General features: G+C 43.6%; 1 protein-coding gene across 10 annotated transcripts in view; it reads left to right on the top strand.

Annotated features, from left to right (window-relative positions):
• Window positions 1–1,518: 1,518 nt before the first annotated feature.
• TSPAN11 (tetraspanin 11) overlaps window positions 1,519–18,635 on the top strand; it is a 219,058-nt gene continuing 201,941 nt past the window's right edge. For 8 of the 10 annotated variants that reach the window (XM_084623710.1, XM_084623705.1, XM_084623702.1 and 5 more), the window contains exons 1-2: window positions 1,519–1,649; window positions 13,547–13,624. The gene's annotated coding sequence lies outside the window, so the exon portion shown is untranslated. The remainder of the gene's footprint in view (window positions 1,650–13,546; window positions 13,625–18,635) is intronic. The other 2 variants (XM_084623709.1, XM_084623703.1) reach the window with 1 other exon arrangement.

Below are 18,635 nucleotides of genomic sequence, written 5' to 3'. Positions count from 1 at the left end.
GTACAGGTTCCGGGCAGTGCTTACCTCAAGCAGCTCCTGGAAGCAGCAGCATGTTCCCTCTCTGGCTCCTATGCAGAGGCGTGGCCAGACAGCTCTGCGCTTTGCCCTGTCCACAGGTGCCACCCCCACAGCTCTCACTGGCCATGGTTCCTGGCCAATGGGAGCTGCAGGAGCCACACTTGGCTGCGGGTAGCATGTGGAGCCCCCTGGCTGCACCTACTTGTAGGAGCCAGAGGGGGGACATGCCCCTGCTTCTGGGAGCCATGTGGAGACACAGCACGCACGGAGCAGGGCCAACTCCTCACCCTGCTCCCCAGCGGGAGCTTGAGGGCCAGATTAAAACTTCTGAAGGGCTGGATGCGGCCCCCGGGCCATAGTTTGCCCACCCCTGCTCTAAATAAAAAGATTCTCTCATAATGGGCATTAAGAAGGCAAGCAGAATAACTGGACAAACAATCTTATGTTAAGTGTGTTTTGTTGAGGGAAAACTATACTTTGTTCCTGCAATATGTACTGAGTAAGTAGATGTGCAGTGTCCATCTTGAAGTGAGCGTGTGTGGGGGAGTGTTAGGGATCTTCTTCCCCAGGAAATGTTTGCAAAGCACCTGTTCTCTGGTTCCATATAGTCCAGTGAAAAGCCCAACATTCTGCTGTTTAGTGGTATTTCTATGAAACCCAGGGATAAATTATCTCTAGCAGGGGAGACCAAGCAGTATCCAGACAGAGGGTGAATGCCTTTATCAGAAGCAGAAAATCATCCCAGCCTTCACCTCCATTTGGTGGTGGAATAAAGGGCTCCCACAACACCTTAAACTACACATTTGGCACATTGGGAGTGGGGTATTTAAGTCCCAAACACAGGGTTTATTGTATTTAGTAGTAAGCCCATGAAACCCGATGTACCATATTTCCCTCATTCGCTGGTATACTGAGAATATGCCACATGGGATCTTCACAAGCCCTTTTCCCAACAGGAATTGGAGGCACTTAGGCCTGATTCCTCTCTCGCTTACACTACTGTAAATCAGGAGGAACTGGAAGAATTACCCTGGGGTTAGTTAGAAGAGAATTAGGGCTTTGTCCCAGATCTCAAGGCTTTCCTCCTCTCCTGAACATTGTTCTGCTTCCTTCATCTGACCCCACATGAGGGCGACCAGCTGTCTCGATTTTATAGGGACAGTCCCAGTATTTGGGATTTTGCCTTATATGGGCACCTATCCCCCGGGGGGGGGGGGGTCGGATTTTTCACACTTGCTGCCTGGTCCCCCTACCCCGGGTAGATCTGAGAGTGCATCTTTTAGCCCGGAGGCGCTGGGCCTGGTTCGCCCTTGTGCAGTCGGGTGACTGAGGGGTGACTGAGGGCAGGGGGGTGACTGAGCAGACAAGGCGCGCGGGGTGTGTGTGTGGGGGGGGGTGATGGAGAATCGGGCCCGTGCTGAAATATTAGAGGAGCGTCCCAGCTCTAAGGTGCTTTGCCTCTTTAAGACGCTCCTGCCCAGGCTGCATACACGTGGCCTCGGAGAGGAGGGGAAGGGGGCTCCCGGAACCATCGCATCCCTGCCCGGGGGGTGCCCGCGCCCTGCGCCCGCTGAGTGTGGCCAGCGCTCCCGGTGCTGTAGTTGTTGGGGTTGCAGGAGGTCCGCGCCGGGGTAAGTTGGGGGGCATGTAGCGGGGGGGGGGCAGCAGCCGGGTTAACCCAAAGGTGGCAGGAGGAAAGTAGAGGGTGCTGTGCGGCCATCTTACCCAGCAGCGACTGAAGTTTCTTACCAGTTCATCGGGGGGGAGGGCGGAAAGGAAAGATTGAAAGGGGTGAATAAACCTGAAGGAAGGCAAGTGTGATGAGCAGCTCACGGCAAGGGCTGCTGAGACCGGCTGTGCGGTGTCCCCTCCTGCTTCAGCGACGCCCCCCCCCCCCCCCCCCGCTCTGCTCCACTCTCCCCGCTTCCCTGGGCTAGACTGAGTATCCTTGCTGTCCCCTCTGCCTGCCCGCCCCAGCACCCCAACCCCAACTTAAAGCAGAACTCTGCAGCCTTGAGTGAGCTCCCTGCTCTCCCATATTTTCTCTGCTCTGCAGCATTACAGGAGTCCCCCTTGCTCTCCCGTATCCCCTGTGTTCTGCTCCTTCAGACCAGTGCTGCAAATACAGCCTCTTCCCAGCTTTCCCCCCTCTTCACCGCCCCCTCTGCTCCCCAGCTCCAGCCTGCCTTTCAGGAAGTAAAAAGGTTCCCTTGGTTTTCCAGCTTCCCCCTGTGATCTGCTCCCAAACCCAGCTACCCTGGCTTGTCTTGGAGCATTATAAGCGTTCTCCACCTTTCATCTCTACTCCCCTCAGAATGCGCTTCAGCCTTATAACACTTCATCCTCTTGTATTTTTCTTCATACTTTGAATATTGTGCCAACAGTAAGTGAGATGTTAGTTGGCAGTTCTCATGTATACAGCTAACTGGTGATCTCACTTTCTATCTGTCTAATGTTCCTTTGGGGATACAGCTCCTGTTTCCATACAGTGCTAGTAACCTCCTGATGCTTTAGATATATATTTCCTAGGATAAAAGTCTAGAAGGAATCCTTAAATCTGACTGGCTTTGAAAAGCCAAAGGGTGTCGATATTCTGGCAGTACCTCAGCACCATTTGCTAGTGGCTGACTTCAAAAGACCATTAAAAACTGACATTCGTTGATGTCTTAGTAGAAACATTTTAAATATTACGGACCACAAGGCTCTGTTAGAAGTTAAAGGCTATGCGAGAAGCTAGCTTCTCCTCTCCGTCTGCAGGGTTTTACACGCTCAGCTTTCCGCATGTCCAGATAAAAGTATTAAGTCTTCTCATTTGCACTGATGTGACTCTACTAACTTCAGAGGAGTCACACACCTGGCATGAGCATTAGGCCCATACCCTTTTAAGGGGTAGGCTCTCATTTATCCTGATGTGAATCCACAGCAATTCTATTGGTACTATGCCTGTAGTGTTTGGAGGGGGGCTGGGAGAGAAAGAGGAGAGAATGTTTTGTTTCCCCCCTTCTTTCCCCACGCACATGCTTATAGGGTACCATGATGATACAGTATAAAAATATAAATTTAGACTAGATTTAGGTAGGGGTACATTGAGAGAGGAGCAAGTACTTCCCTTTAACATCAGTGAGTGCTTCATCGGAAATTTATTTTTTAAAGGGACACTGCCAACATGTTCTTATAAATAGAATTTTTTTAAAAAAAATCTGTGTTCTTTTAAATAACTAATTTTAAGCTTCTGTTAAATAACCAGTTGTTGTTCAATTAAAAGAAATGTCCTTTATAAAAGTTTTTCTGTTTCCTTGTGGATGCAAGGGAGAAACCGACTCGGGTCCTGATCCTGCTAATGTATCTGTTCAGGTTAGTCTCTGCATGTGTGTAGAGAAAGTTGCAGGATTAGATTCTAAATAACTGGCCATTCAAGAGAACAGTGATTTTGACAATGCATGGAGTGCTGTCAAGTGAACAAATGGGGGGAGGCATGTTAAAATGCTGATTTTTGCTACCTTTTCAGTTAGAGCCATTTTATGTGTTGCTTGGAATTATAGAAGGTAGACAATGTTCAGGCTGAAATGTGACTTTCAAATTGATGGTGCCTCTTTGAATTAAGAAAATAAAGTAATTTTACCATAAAAGAAGGTTGGTTTCCTCTGCTAACTATTTTCCCCCACTCTGATATCCTATAAATTAAGCTTGTTGATGGCAGTTAAATGTTTCTGGTATTCTCAAATCTATAGCTCTAGGACAGACTACAGGTGTATTTGATGTCAACTTGATACTTGTGTGTTCCTGGCCAAAGCAATCAATTGGATGTCAGTGGCAGAACACTAATAAAATCCTGATAACATGATTCTTAGTTTTCCACTATATGTTGCAATGCAATTATCAGATGTTTCTCAATATTGGGAGAATTTGCATCAGCAGTGTTGCAGGAGCACAGGAATAACAAAAAGGGATGAGGGATAAGCACAGAGGGACCCTGTATACCACTCCTAAGGGTGGTGTGCAAGCAATGGGTGGCAGGTTCAGCCAGCTGTGCTTGCCTGCTTCCAGTGAGCTTCTGTTGCCTCAGGAAATTCCTTCCCCAGCCCATTTGCAGTGAAATCAGAATGATTTAAAATAAAATAACTGAGTGTAAAAAAGATATTGGCTGGTATGACTTGCTGTAAATGAATCTTGTTTTGTTAAGAACAGTAAATGCTGTTTCTGAGGCTCCATGGGTTAAAATTAGAGCTGTGTGTCCGGGCTGTCTGCAGTGAAAATGAGTGATTTATCAAAACCATTTTAAATATTAGCTGTCCCTCTGTGCCAATTTAAGATGAAATACCTCCCAAAAAGGCTGCATGGACCCCTCCATCTTACTTTAGCTCCTCCTTTCTGACTCAGCAAATTACTTAAACCCATGCTTCATTTTAAGCATGTGAATAGGCCCATTGAATTCATTGGGGCAAGTCACTTGCTTAAAGTTAAGCATGTGCTCAAGTATTTTGTTTCCTGAATTGGGGCCTTACAAGCCAATGCAGTTTTGGGGTGAATTTCACCCTTCTGGAACAAGGTATGATCTGACAGTGTGTTCAAACTTAAGATGCATATATCTCAGCTATTGTACAGAAACTTCTGGAGCGATAGGAAGGAAGTTGAAGGTACAGTACAAAACCCATGTCTCCAATGTGCTTTTAAAAAAAATCTTTTCTGTAACCCACAGGCTCTTCATTTTAGGGTTACATTTTCAAAAAGATGTATTCATCTGGCCTGTGGAAAAGGGGCAATTGTGTGTAAAATTTTTGACAGGTGGCATTTAGTAATAAACTATTGTATGCCCAATAGAGAGCTCAGTGGGCCTGCAAGTAAAATTTTAATTTTGTCATCATTGGTGTTCCAGCTGGATACTTTGATTTATGGAGTTATGCAAATGAAAAGTGGTGTCATTCTGTTTTCTGTTTACTGCTCCTTTAAACATAGAGGAGTGTCTCCTTTCTACCCTGTCCTTGTCAGTGCCTACTGCAAAGTCTGCTATAAAGCAGCTGCCATTTTGTATTTAATTTCAGATATACAGTGTTACAGAGTAAGTCTCTGTCTCTCTCCAGCTGATTTCATATTTGTTCTTTCTTTCTTTTATCATTGTTGTTTTCTTTAATCTGAAATAAAATGGATCTTGCTATAGAAATACATCTGTGCTTTGTTTGTGGGAATCCATAACTGGCACCCAGATTTAGTTGATCAGTTCATGGTAGAGCTGTGCAAAACATTTGCACTGAACCCATTCAAGGCAGGCATGGATTTGGGGTTTGCCGCACTTGTGAACCTCAGCCCATAAATTACATGAGGTTCCTTAAGGGGTTGATAGAAACGTCTCCCCATAAAGAGCCCTGCACCGTCCCACCCTTTGACTCCAGCCTTGCCTGTTTGTCTTGCACCATCATGGCTAGAAAGGGCAGCTGGGCTTGTGGAATAAAGTTGGAGAAGGAGGGAAAAGGCAACGAAAAACTGGGACACGCAAACCAAGTCCTCTCCCTCCATTCCTGTCTGTTCCTTTCTCCCCACACTCATCCACCTAAACCTGCCCTTTTCAAACAAGAAACTAAACTTGGAATGAGACTAGATGTAACCTGCAGTTCATCCTCCAGTAAGGAGACCCTATAGAGCTCTCCTGTCAATTCCCCTCAGTGCTGCAGCCGAGATGCGTGGGGAAGAGCCATTTCTGTTTGAAGTCCTGCTTGCTAGCACTTTACTTCAAAAGACAAACTGGTGCTTTCCAGCCCAGGCCCCCCACTAGACAATCTGTTGGGCTCTTAAGTGTAGTCTTATGTGGGAAGCTGAACTAGGAGCTGTATTAAGGCTCTGAATTGAGTTTCTTGATTGAAAAGGGCAAATTTAGGGGGCGGATGAGAAGGGGGAGGCAGCAAGGAAAGGCTTGTGTGAAAGATGAGTGGTAGTTTTAAAGTGCTTTTTTCCCTTTTCTACCTCTATTCCTAGAAGTCCAGCCCTCTCATGATGTGCTGGAGAGAGCTCTGGGGTGAGGAGGTAGGGAGGGAAGACTTGCAAGAGCCTCTTTCTAATACTCCACCATCAGAAGGAAGGGAAGATTGGGTGATCTCCCCACTTCCAGTGGAATCACCCCATTTCTGGACATGACTAGATTTTCCCTGCCAAAGGGGGCTTCACACTGATTCTGAAGAGCCAGTGTTTTGCCTATGAATGCATCGAATGTCAGGTAGTTGGTGTTTTTAAAAAAAGATGTCCCACTGGACCATGTTGCCTGGATTTCCCTTGCAACATGTGCTCTTGTTCTTCACGTATGCGATGGTGCTGTTTGGTGGTGGTAGCCATTTCCAGCAAAGTGCCCTGAATAGGCAGTTGTTTTGGGTTGTTTTCCAGGTGGTGTTGCCTCACTTCTCAGTTCTGCTTTTGAGACAGTGTTTGGGTGAAACTCGGGCTTCACTGACATCAGTGGAGTCAGGCTATCACCCTTTGTGTTTAAATGGGAAAAGAAATCGATTCCTCAGGCCCACATCTCTGCCCCAATACAGCACAGGCTAATAAGGGGACATTTTTGTGGGATCCTTTTTCAAGCATATTTGCAACTTATCTCTGCAGCTGCCTTTTCTGGCCCTTTTCAACTTGTTTTAAGCCCCATTGTTGTTCTTATATAACAGCTATATTTACTCCCAGGGGAATTCTGCGCCACTGCACAATGCAGAATTTTGCAGAAATTAATGTGCATGCAGAATTTCCTTTCCCCCACAGAAATGGGCTGCAGTGTTCCTGGCTGCTACTAGGGGCCACTGAATCTGGCAGAGCCCAGCTCACACACAGAAGACACCTCCCGGGAGAAGGGGAGGGAGCTAGAGGCTTCCTGTCAGCTGCAGTTCCCCGCATGCCCTGCGGGAAGGAGAGAGCAGCGCACAGGAAACTCTGTGCAAGCGTGGGACCGAGCATCAGGCTGTTTCTCTCTCTGGATCCCTGGGCTCAGGGAGGAGAGGGTCTGGGCTGGGGGGGGGGCATAGCTGAGTTCTGGCGGGGTGGGGATGCGGGTATCTGGGCAAGCGGGAGCCCCGCAGCTGGGCTCTGGGGCGTGAGGGGCCGCAGGTATCTGGGCCGAGGGGGTACCTGCAGCTCGGCTCTCGCAGGGAGGGGTTGTGGGTGTCTGGCCCCCCTGGCTGGAATTAGGGTGGGGGGAGAAGATGGGGGGGGGCAGAGGAAACAGGAACTGGGTTGTCATGGGGGTTTCTTTAACTCTCTATTCCTGGGGGAATTTTAGTGTGTGTCTGTATTGTTACAGACATACTTGCTGAAAGGTATTTTCAAATAAATTATCAAAAGAAATGAAACTGCCATTATTATGTAGTGTTATTTTGACAAATAAAATTTGCAGAATTTTAAATGTTTGGGTGCAGAATTTTTATTTTTTTGTAGCAGAATACCCCCAGGAATATATATTGCAATAGCATCTAGAGGCCTTAGCAACGTCAGGGCCCATTTGTGCTCGGCACTGTATAAATAGAGTTATTGTCCCTGCATTAAGGTTCCTGGTTCAATTTCTTGAATGTCAGGGGCATAGTAGTTTAATAAAACAGAAAATGCTGGAAAATGGGTTAAAATGATATTATGAGAAACATACAAGAAAGGTCTCCATCCTATTTCCTTTCAAATGATATAAAATAATGGACCTAGGGATGGCGATTTGTATTTTTTGTGATGACGTCCCCATTATACACCATTGGGTGTTAGAGTTTTCCTGGTAATGTTACAGCCATGCACCATCAGTCAATCAGAACAAGGCTTTGGATAATGAAATGTACTCAGCCAGGCTCCACTTACCCTAACAGCAAGCAGAAGGGTATAAACAAAGGGAAAGCACCGTTGGTTACTGCTCTACAGGAATATGTGTTTGCTACATGAAAAATTACAATGTGATTAGGGAAAGATAGCTTTTCTTTTCAATCAGTGGAGAGATACTGACTAAACAAACTCCATTAAAAAGACAAGCTCTTTTTAAAGAGTTTGCAGTGGAGTCTCTTAATAAAAATTGGATTTGACTTTCTCCCTTTTGCCATGCCACCTATTTTGCCCCGTGGGGGAAGGAGTATAGTCTGCTGGTTAGCAGAGGTGTGGGATTTAGGACTCACAGGTTCTTTTTCTCCCTCTGCCACTAAATCAGTGTTTGATTTTGGTCAAGCCACTTAACTACTTTGTGCCTCAGTTTGCCCATCTGTAAAATGAATTACAATACTTCACAAGTGTTCTTCAAAGCGTAATTAGTCAAGGTTTTTGAAAAGCTTAGAGAGCCACACATGAAAGACAAAACAGGTTAGAGTGTTTTGATATTTACTATTAGTGTTATACCAACCCAGACTGTTCTCTGTAATAATCCAGCAACCAGTTTCTATTATAAAGGGTGTAAACATTTTGTTTTTATTTCTTCTTGACATGAAGCACTTCATATTTGTTGCATTTATGATTCTTAATGGTTAGAGGTACGTAAAGTCTTAACTGGGATGTTTGCTTTTGGGGATTTATAAAACCTAACAGTCTATAAGGTAATTAAAAAACCAAAATTGCAAGTTTTACAGCAACTGTAAAGCATGCAGCTTCCTCAAACAGAATATGGTGCTCTCTATATGTAGTACTATAATGTCCTACCTTGAGTATTTGTTGGTTTAAGGGATCAGCTGGCAGAAAGCCGTATAAATAACTATTGATTTGTTTTCTGGTGATCTGAAAGAGGGAACACTTTTTTCCCCACTCTGATTTATGTTAAATGTGAAATTAATGCCACTCTGTGCACTAATAAAAACAACACAATTCTGCATATATTAACTGTTTGGCCCAATGCATATACCTATGTGTTTTGACCCGTTTGTATTCCTGCCTCATGAGTATTCATTATTTGCCCCAATGCAGTTCTATATGTTGTTTCAAAATCTCTTTTTAAAAAGAAAAAATAAAAATTTTATACTGCAAAATATTAGAAAAAGAATTCTTTGTTCACTTTTAAATTTGACAATAACATCAGGGTAGTCACACAGAATCAGTAGTGATCAATGGACAGAGAATCACGAGATATATTTGTGATAAGAAGCAAAATCTAATCCCAAATCTTTGAGGGGTTTTTTATTTAAAAGGAAATCTGTATTATCTCAGCAAACTGACCTCTCTATACTGCAGTATCTCAGCTGCCTATGTAACTTCTTTGACTCGTTTGATTATACTTGTTTAATCTCCCATGCACTGTCTAGTCGGTATACAGTTTCAACTTCTGATAAAAGCCAGTAGTCCTACTACCCTATCTTTGAATGACCTCATCCAGGGATTAACCTTTTGGCTAATTATCACTGCCTGGGTTTGGGCCTTAAATCTTGGTATAATAGAATCCCATTCTTGCTTTGCTAAACATGATTGAAAGGTAAATTTTCTAACTGAGCTTCCTTCGGAAAGGTAAATCGAGTGGCTTTTGTAGTAGGCTGCCTGTTTTATTTCAGATTCTTATAACTGTCCATCCTCTCATACAGTCAGGAATGCATGCAACTCTTAATTCACAGATGGGGATATTTTGCACTGTCTCTTTACCCTTTAAAACCTGTGATTCAACCATTGAAGAACTGCTGATCGAAAATACCGAAATCTTCACATCATTCCAAACGTTCTACAATGTGTAATACGTTTGAAATTACAAATCATGGCACAGAGTTTTCTGTCAGTTAATAAACTCATTGCTCTGAGGACAATTTTCTTATGACCTAGGCATGGTATTGGATGTGAGTTAATATCTCTAATTGATTTCATAATTTTGTAATACTTCAGTTTTTCTAGATTTTTAAAGCATGATTCTGTTCTGACAAGTGACTATGTAAAAATAGCATCTTGTTACCAAACAGACCTGCTGCTCCCCGTGTGTGTTCAGAGGCACATCTCCTCACTTTAGTGACTAAAGTACATTTTTTACACCTTTTCACACCTGTTCACCTTCCAGAGCCAGCCCAACTCAGGGAGAGCGAGCTGGATTCTGTGATTTTTCATATATCAAATAAATGGTTTACTAAATTCCAGGTTAAAGTTTAATCACTTACACCAGTGAAAATCCATGCCAATAGGATTGGTTTGCCTGGTGTCTCTAAGATGTACGCTTAAAATAGAGCTTGCTAAATTTGTGTTATTTCCCAGAGCAGGGAATGAAGAGATTTATTTCTCCCAGAGACTCAAAAAGGACCGACCCTTTAATTATCCCTTGATCCTTTGGATAGTCTGCATATAGAAATCTACAGATAAGGAGACTTGATTTATTTTTATCTTCTAGATTTTCATTTACATGTGCTTAATTAAAATGTAAGTGCTGTATTGCTCGTAAAGAGCTGTTGTTTTTTTTAAATCTAGTTTAGGGTCAGCAAAGGATCTGATGAAGGCTGATTAGTGTTACATGTCAGTAGGTGAACAATAGCAAAAAAATTGAAAGAAGTGACTGGAACACTAGACAGGGAGGTGGTGGGCCTTGTCCACATGCTGAGGATCTAAATATCAGCATATTTGGGGTTGGGAAGAAATTTTCCTCTGGGTCAGATTGGCAGAGACCTGGGGAGTTTTCGCCTTCCTCTGCAGCCTGTGGCATGGGTCACTTGCAGGTTAAACTAGTGTAAATGGTGGAGTCTCTGTAGCTTGAAGTCTTTAAATCATGATTTGAGGACTTCAGTAACTCAGCCAGAAGTTAAGGTTCTATTACAGGAGTGGGTGGGTGAGGTTCTGTGGCCTGCAATGTGCAGGAGGTCAGACTGGATGATCATGATGGTCCCTTCTGGCCTTAAAGTCTATGAGACTATTTAAATCTCATTGTTAATATGGTTTAAAGCTCTGTGATCTTAAACTACCAAGTGCAAATGCATGACACTGTATGTCCCAAAATGAATAGTTACGAGCTTTCATCTATATTTGACCCAAGACCCAAATTCCTGACACTTCTCTTAGAATGGGTCATGAAGGAAAACAAAAATAATGGAGAACGGAATTTCAAAAGATTTGAGGTACATTTCATTCACATAGTTAAAGTATTATCCCTAGCCTCTGTTTGCCAGAAGTTGAGAATGGGCGACAGGGGATAAATCACTTGCTGATTACGTGTTCTGTTCATTCCCTCTGGGGCACCTGGCACTGTCCACTGTCGGAAGACAAGATTCTGGGCTAGATGGACCTTTGGTCTAACCCGATATGGCCATTCTCATGTTATGTTCTAAGACCTTACATATGGAAAAAGCTTTTGTCATCAAGATTCACTGGCAGCAGAACTGCATTGGCCAGATTTTCCTCATGCCAGTTTTACACCGGTGTAACTCCATTGACTTCAATGGATTTGATCCTGATTCTAATTGAAGTGAGAGGAGAATCAGGCCCATCATTTTGAGGCAAGGCTACCCTTATAATAAAACATCTCAATGAGGCTCTGTAAAACCTGTTTAAATAATTAGGCCGTTGTGGGTTTATGTCCCAAAAACTAAGAGTAAAAGGGCATAAAACTGATTTGAAAGTTATTCTTCCATTGTAGGATCCCTTACTTAAGTCATTAGAATCCCTTACTTAAGTCATTAGATGAGCTTTCTTGGTAGCCAGTCTGTGCTACTGGAAATGCCATTAAGCATGAGCCTGGCCTCTTTCAGAAACAGTTGCAAGAACCACCTCTTTGCCCAATGTGCCCCAAGAATTGAGCAAAGCACTTAAGCATTTATTTAACTTTAAGCCCACTTGCTGAAGTGCTCTGTTGGATCCAGGCCCACATCTTGTTTAACCGACTTGCAAAACTGCATGCATCAAGAAAACAGGGTGTTTGGTCTCTCTCACTGAGACCTTGAAAATTAGAGGAAGAGTCAGAGCATGCTAAATTCTACCCTCATTTAAGTGACAGCAGAATTTGGCTCAGTAAAAAATTGCTTTGCAGTGTCACAAAATGGCCCCAAAATATGCTGCTATCTTTCTTTTCAAACCCTTGAACACCTTCCTCCATTACCATAACATTTCCCAACATCCCACAGATACTGTCTATCGGTATTCCATGCTATAGGTGAACTTGCCTTTTCCCTTATTCAGCCCAGACTAGGATCATTCCAGATAGTGTGAACCCATCGGTGCATGAAGTACGAGAATGAGACAGTGTCATATTCTCGGTGGGTCTGCACTTTCATGAGAGCTTTATTTTACTTCTCTAAATGTCCTCGTGAAGATTTTTTTTCTGGCCAGGAGACATTAACTGAGATCTGTAAGAACAGGGAACAAATCTGAGTGACTATGCTAATGAGGTGATCTTAATATGGGAGTGACTACGTTAATAATTATATTCAGGCACACTCAGAACCTTAACACCTGAACTAGATGTGTCCAGAAGTCTGAGCAGATGTAGAGCGAGCCGACTGACCAGACTGTTAATAGGGATTCTGGTTGCTTTCTAAACAACTACCCTCTTAAGAGCTTCACCAGAAGTTACTTCTTCAGGGCTGTTTACACGCTGCTGTAAGTTGGCATCAACAGTTCAGACTATTCTTCAATAAATATGGATTATACACATCTGCTCCTTCTGCTACTTTGTAAAAAGAGCAGACCAAGGCCATCTCCTTTTTGGTGCAAAGGTCTGAATGTAGCACCACTTCTGCAGGGTCTGATTTAGGGGCAGGCAACCGAGGCGGCTGCTTGGGATGCCAGGCTTGCCGGGATGCCAGGCTTGGGGTGCTGTTTTTGTTGTTAGCAACAAAAGGGAAAATAGAATGTTTGAAATGAAATGTTTCAGGTATTCCATATGTGGATTCATTTTTCACTCCTAGAATGCTCTGAAGCTTTGTAGAATCTTATGGAACCTTCCAGACTTTCTGAGAACTACATTTTCCTCAAATCTCCTAGACTGTTGTCAGCCATGCTCTCGTGGGTATACGAGGGGTGGGAAGTTGGTTCTAAGGGTAGAAGTTTATTGGTTCTAAGGGTAGAAGTTTATTGGAACATGTCTGAGGGTGAGATGTTACCTGTAATCAGTTTCTTAATGTATTAGGCTTAGACGTGCGTGTTTTTGCTGTATTTTGCTTGGTGACTTACTTTGTTCTGTCTGTTATTACTTGAAACCACTTAAATCCTACTTTTTATACTTAATAAAATCACTTTTGTTTATTAATTAACCCAGAGTAAGTGATTAATACCTGGGGGCGCAAATAGCTGTGTATATCTCTCTATCAGTGTTATAGAGGACAGACAATTTATGAGTTTACCCTGTACAAGTTTTATACAGAGTAAACCGGATTTAGTTGGGGTTTGGATCCCATTGGGACCTGGGTGTCTGGGTGCTGGAGACAGGTAAACCTGCTGAGCTGTTTTCAGTTTAGTCTGCAGCTTTGAGGGTGTGGCCCAGACCCTGGGTCTGTGCTGCAGCAGGGGGACATGTCTGGCTCAACAAGACAGGGTTCTGGAGTCCCAAGCTGGCAGGGGAAACAGGTTCAGAGGTAATTTCAGCATGTCAGGTCAAGGGGGTCTCTGTGACCAAACCTGTCACATCTATATCTCTTTGCAGCTTTTCTGAGCCCTCAGGAGCAACATCTTCAGGAACAACTTCTTTATTGTCTTTGACCTGGGTCCTGATCTCACACAGGTATGTATCAACAGTGGCTCAATGGAAAATAGAATTATATGGTGTAAACTTGCTGTAACCCAGATCAGGACTGTATCCTTTTGATATTAGTGGGAATTCCATGCGTGAAATGAAGGTAAAATTTAGTCTATCCTGTTCAATGCCTGATATAGTGGCAATTTTGTCTGATTTATGCAATTCCTACTCTCCTCCAGTCACTAGCCTCTGCAGAAGAAGTTCCATGTTACATGGACATTCTCTGTTGCTGGATGAAATGCCACCTCTTTCCCTGTTACCTAAGCCTGTAACCTTTGATCCTCCCTCACTCTCACCTTTTAACATCCAGGCTGTATGCAAGTCCTACCACTTCTTCCCCCACGCCATCTCCAAGATAGCAACTTTTCTGTCTGTCTGTTTTGATCCCTCATCATCTACTGATTTGACTACTTCAACCTCCTCCTGTCTGGCTCCTTGACACCCATATCGCTTGTCTTCTGTCTATTCAAAACTCTACTCCTAAGATCTGCCTTCCCCTTTGAATCCTTCCACTGGCTCCCCCTTCTCCATAACATCCAGTTCAAGCTTCTTGTGCTGTCTTTCAGAGCCTTCCAAAGCTCAGTTCTCCCACTTAGCTGACCTTGTGTTTTATCACTGCATCCCTTGACCCCTCAATGCTTCTAGCCTTGTTACCCTGTCGGCTTCTCCCACAAATGTTTTCATGCTTCTTCCATGCCACCCTCTGCATAAGGAACACTTTTCCTAAATTGATCCTTAGGCTTCTACCCTCTCCACGTTTAAGTTTCTCCTCAAGACTTACTTTGACCTGCGTGAAACTGGCCAGCTAGTGTTCATTGACTCTGACTATAAAAGCAAACCCCCATCTGTTTTATTCCATGATGCCATACACGAGTCCATGCAGAGTAATCTGTAATCTTTTTGAGACTACGCTGTCATCTCCACCTTAATTTTAAACATTATGCTTAAATCCCATTGTAGTCAATGGGATTCCAACCAGCCCAAAATTAAACATGTGCTAAAGGTCATTGTTGAATAGGTGTGGACTGCTCAGTCGGTGCCTATAAGTGGAGCTGAAATGCAGTGAATGGAAGTGAAAGTCCAAAACCACTATAAACATGTTCCATGGTAATGCTTTTTTTTTGGCTGAGGATTTAGAAAATGGAGATGACAGTACTAAATATTTAATACTGAGTAGGAGATGCTTCGTTTAAACCGGAGATGACCCAGAAAGCAAGAGAAATTCACAGACTGAGCTTTACACAGCATGAAAATGCACTCATTTTTGTCAAGAGAAGCATTTTCCATGCCCACCATCCCCTTCCCTATCATAATGCGTTTGGGAAGGTCCGAGTACTTTTTCTGTGCTTGGGAAAAGAGCGTTGTGACAAAACCTTGCAACCTAGAGACTGCTTTGGCCACCACTTTGGGATGCTCCCACCACCAGAGAGTGTAGTCAACCTCACTTTCAAGACTGGGCCTGATTTGGTAGCAGTGTCCTGTGTCGCAAGTCCCCAAAGCTGGCCCAGTGAGAGCCTTACCCTCTGCGCCCCGCCACCGCCCTGCAAGGCTAGACAAAGAAACTGCAGCTGACGCCCCGCAAACAGAGGATGCACTCACTGGCACAGCGGGATCAGCTGACTAGCAGCAGACAGCTAATTGGATACCTCCTAGTGTAAAGCTTCTTGTTCCTGCCACACCTTTTGTCTGAGCAACTATTTGCTAGGCTTGGTGCTGGCCAGACCCCGGAGACCAAGTTTCTGCCTCGTCCCCTGGTTCCTGCTCCTTATTCCTGTTAAAACCCCTTGTTCCTGGTTTCTGCTTCCTGGCCCTGACTCCATTTACTGACCCCTAGCTTTACCCTGGGCATGATTTCTAACTGTGACTCCAGCTGTGATCCCTGGTGTGGCTTCTAACCCTGACTCTCTATTCTAGGCTCTGACCACTAAGTAACACCCCCCACATTATGGGTCCTGACAAGATGCTCTGTAGGCTTAAGTGGCGTCTAAGTGGCATTTGAAAGCCTAACATGCACCCTGTTCACTGGGAGCAGAAGGCCAAGCAGAGGCCCATGCACCATCGTGTAAGACGTTTTTTTGAGGACTTAAGTGGTGCATATGTCTTATGTGGAGCTCTTTACAGAGGGGTGAATTTCATCCTATATGTGGCTTTCCAATTGGGAGAGGGCAGCTTTTTACACAAATATTCAGTGTGATTGGACTTTCTTTTGAGCTAAGGGCTTATCTAGACGTGCAGTTAGTGTGTGGCAAGCTGGAATGTAAATCTACAGTGCACTAGCATGCAATGCACATGTCCGTGTGGACCTTGCTTCATGCACTAAAATTTCCTAGTGTGCATTGGCCTACTGTACCGCCGTTTCAAAGCAGAAACTACGAAAAAGCATACATTGTAATTGACAATTTCCCATAAGAAAAGTATCACTTTTAATAGAATCTTTTCTCTTTTCTTGTGGATGGTACAGTTGGTGTCTGATGTCTCAGAATTCAGCAAGCTTTGACTTTCTGAAGCATTTGGACTGGATAGGAAGGGGTGGTTTGTTTTGTTTTATTTTATATGATGCAAATCGAATCCAAGCCAACTGTTGCTGAGGTTCGGGAAACTTTGCAGTGAAGTGATAAACGTCAAGCGGCAGATAGCGAAGATTTTAAAATGACAGAAGTGTTCAATCAGTTTAGATTGAAGTACCTAAGGCATTGAAGTGTCTTTATAGAAAATATTTACCTCCAGATAAGGGTAATGAAGCATTTTCAGAGATGCTGGAGGATGTGTCATTAGCAACTTCAGTAATAACCAAGGATTTTAATTTTCAGTTGCCACAGATCGATTGGAATATTCAAGCACTGAATGATGAAAAGGGAAGGGATTGTGTTAATAAATATAGGATCAGTTTTCATATTCCTGTGTGTTAGGGAAAACTGGTGAGGGTTACATTTTATAATCTCTGCTTCTGTGAAGAATGTATAGTAAGGGAAGAAACTATAAAGGGTACTGTCATTTGGGAATTTATTTGTATTGTGTTAGTGCCTAGGAGCCTCAGTCATGGACCAGGACCCTATTGTACTAGGTGCTGTACAAACACAAAGCAAAACAGAAAGTCCCTGCCCCAAATAACTTACAATCTAAGTAGTCATCTGAATAGCCTCATACTCTAATGTGGTTTCAAATTTCAGCTATTGGAAGCTATTTTTGGACACAAATAGAAGCAAATTAAATCAGTTTGAGTTCTAATCCTGGTTCTGATGGTGTGTGACTGTGACCATCACAATTTTCTGAATCCAGTTTTCCCATCTATAAACTGGTGGGTTGTGGTTGTGGGAGGATTTTAATTATCAGCCCTGCCCACTCAGCCTAAGTGCTTAGACAAAGTTTAGGTTATTTCCCAACTGTCACCAGTAAATAAAAGTACTGGAGGCCAAATTCTGCTGTTGGTTACACCTATGCAACTCCATTGTCTTCGGTCGTTTCCCTCTTGTGACACCTATGTATGATGTCTTAAAGGAGTTTCCTAGATTCATAGCATGAAATCCTGGCCCCATTGAAGTCAGTGGCGCCAGGATTCACCGATGCATTTTAGGGCCAGAAGGAACCATTATGATAATCTTTTCTGACCTCTTGCATACCACAGGCCATATAATTTTACCCAATAGCCCAGGGGTGGCCAACCTCAACCTGAGAAGGAGCCAGAATTTATCAATGTACATTGCCAAAGAGCCACAGTAATATGTCAGCAGCCCCCCAGCGTCTCCCACCCACCAGCAGCCCTGCCAATCAGCACCTTCTCCTTCCTCCTCTTCCTCCCGATCAGCTGTTTCGTGGCATACAGGAGGCTCCGGGGGAGAGGGAGGAGCGAGGGCACGGCAGGCTCAGGGGAGGGGAAGGAAAGGGGGCAGGACCTGTGACAGAGCCAAGGGTTGAGCAGTGAGCACCCCCTGGCACATTGGAAAGTTGGCGCCTGTAACCCCAGAGTAGGTGCCTATACAAGGAGACGCATATTAACTTCTGAAGAGCCTCATGTGGCTCCGGAGCCATAGGTTGGCCACTGCTGTAGTAGCCTAAGGTCCAACCTGTAGCACAGGTGTAACTGATTGAAACTTACTAAACGACTTTGGTGATGATGCACAAGAAGGAATGGAATCCAGCTCCCTTTCTGAACTGTGTGGGTTCTGCAGGGATAACCGGAATAAAAAGTAGTAAAAACTTATTTTTATGTTCTGTGTAAATAGATCTGACTCTGAATGCACACAGAGCAGATCTGTTGAGTAGGAAGGTGCAATTTTTACATAATCACTTTCAAAATAGAACTTATCAAATTCCATATAGTCATCTAATTTTTGCTTAAATACATTAGTACCATTTGACTCCACTACCTAAGTAGGATGTTCATTCCTGCTGTTCTCATGAAAATAATACAATTTTAATTTCTGCTTCCCTATAATGCCTCTTCAGTTAAACCTGTGTTTCCTCTAATTCTGGTCTCCTCAGTGTCCTCAGATCATCAGGTTCAATTTTATACTCTTTTGAGAGTATAACTACTTCAATCCCGTCCTCTCTGAAAACAAAGTATCCCCAATGTTTTTTTTAAACAATCTCGTCTCATCGGTAAATCCATCCTTTCAACTTATCAATTTATTTGCCCTATGCTTACTGTCTTCTGCTTTGATGGTCAGAAATGGACACTGCATTTCAAATACAATCTAATCAGTGCTATGTAAAATGACATGCTATCAATGATAGCAGAATATCCTTGGATTTATATAATCTACTACTCTTTGTTGCCTTCTTTGCTACTAAATACACAGTCAACCAAAAATGTAATGTTTGAGTCGACCAGTACACCCAGCGCCTTTTCCTCTGCCACATTAATTCATTTGATGTCATATAAAACTGTATTTACTTTGGGCATTATTTCTACCTAAGGGCATCATTTTACATTAAATTTCATATTCCACTTCGGCGTCTGTTTGTTTGCCTAATCCATCCCTCTAAGTCTTCACTA

This window comes from Lepidochelys olivacea (genome assembly GCF_965140295.1).
Source record: "Lepidochelys olivacea isolate rLepOli2 genome assembly, chromosome: 1".
Lineage (NCBI taxonomy): Eukaryota > Metazoa > Chordata > Testudines > Cheloniidae > Lepidochelys > Lepidochelys olivacea.
The sequence above is the reverse complement of the archived record's forward strand: the minus strand, read 5'-3'. Positions and strand labels throughout refer to the sequence as shown.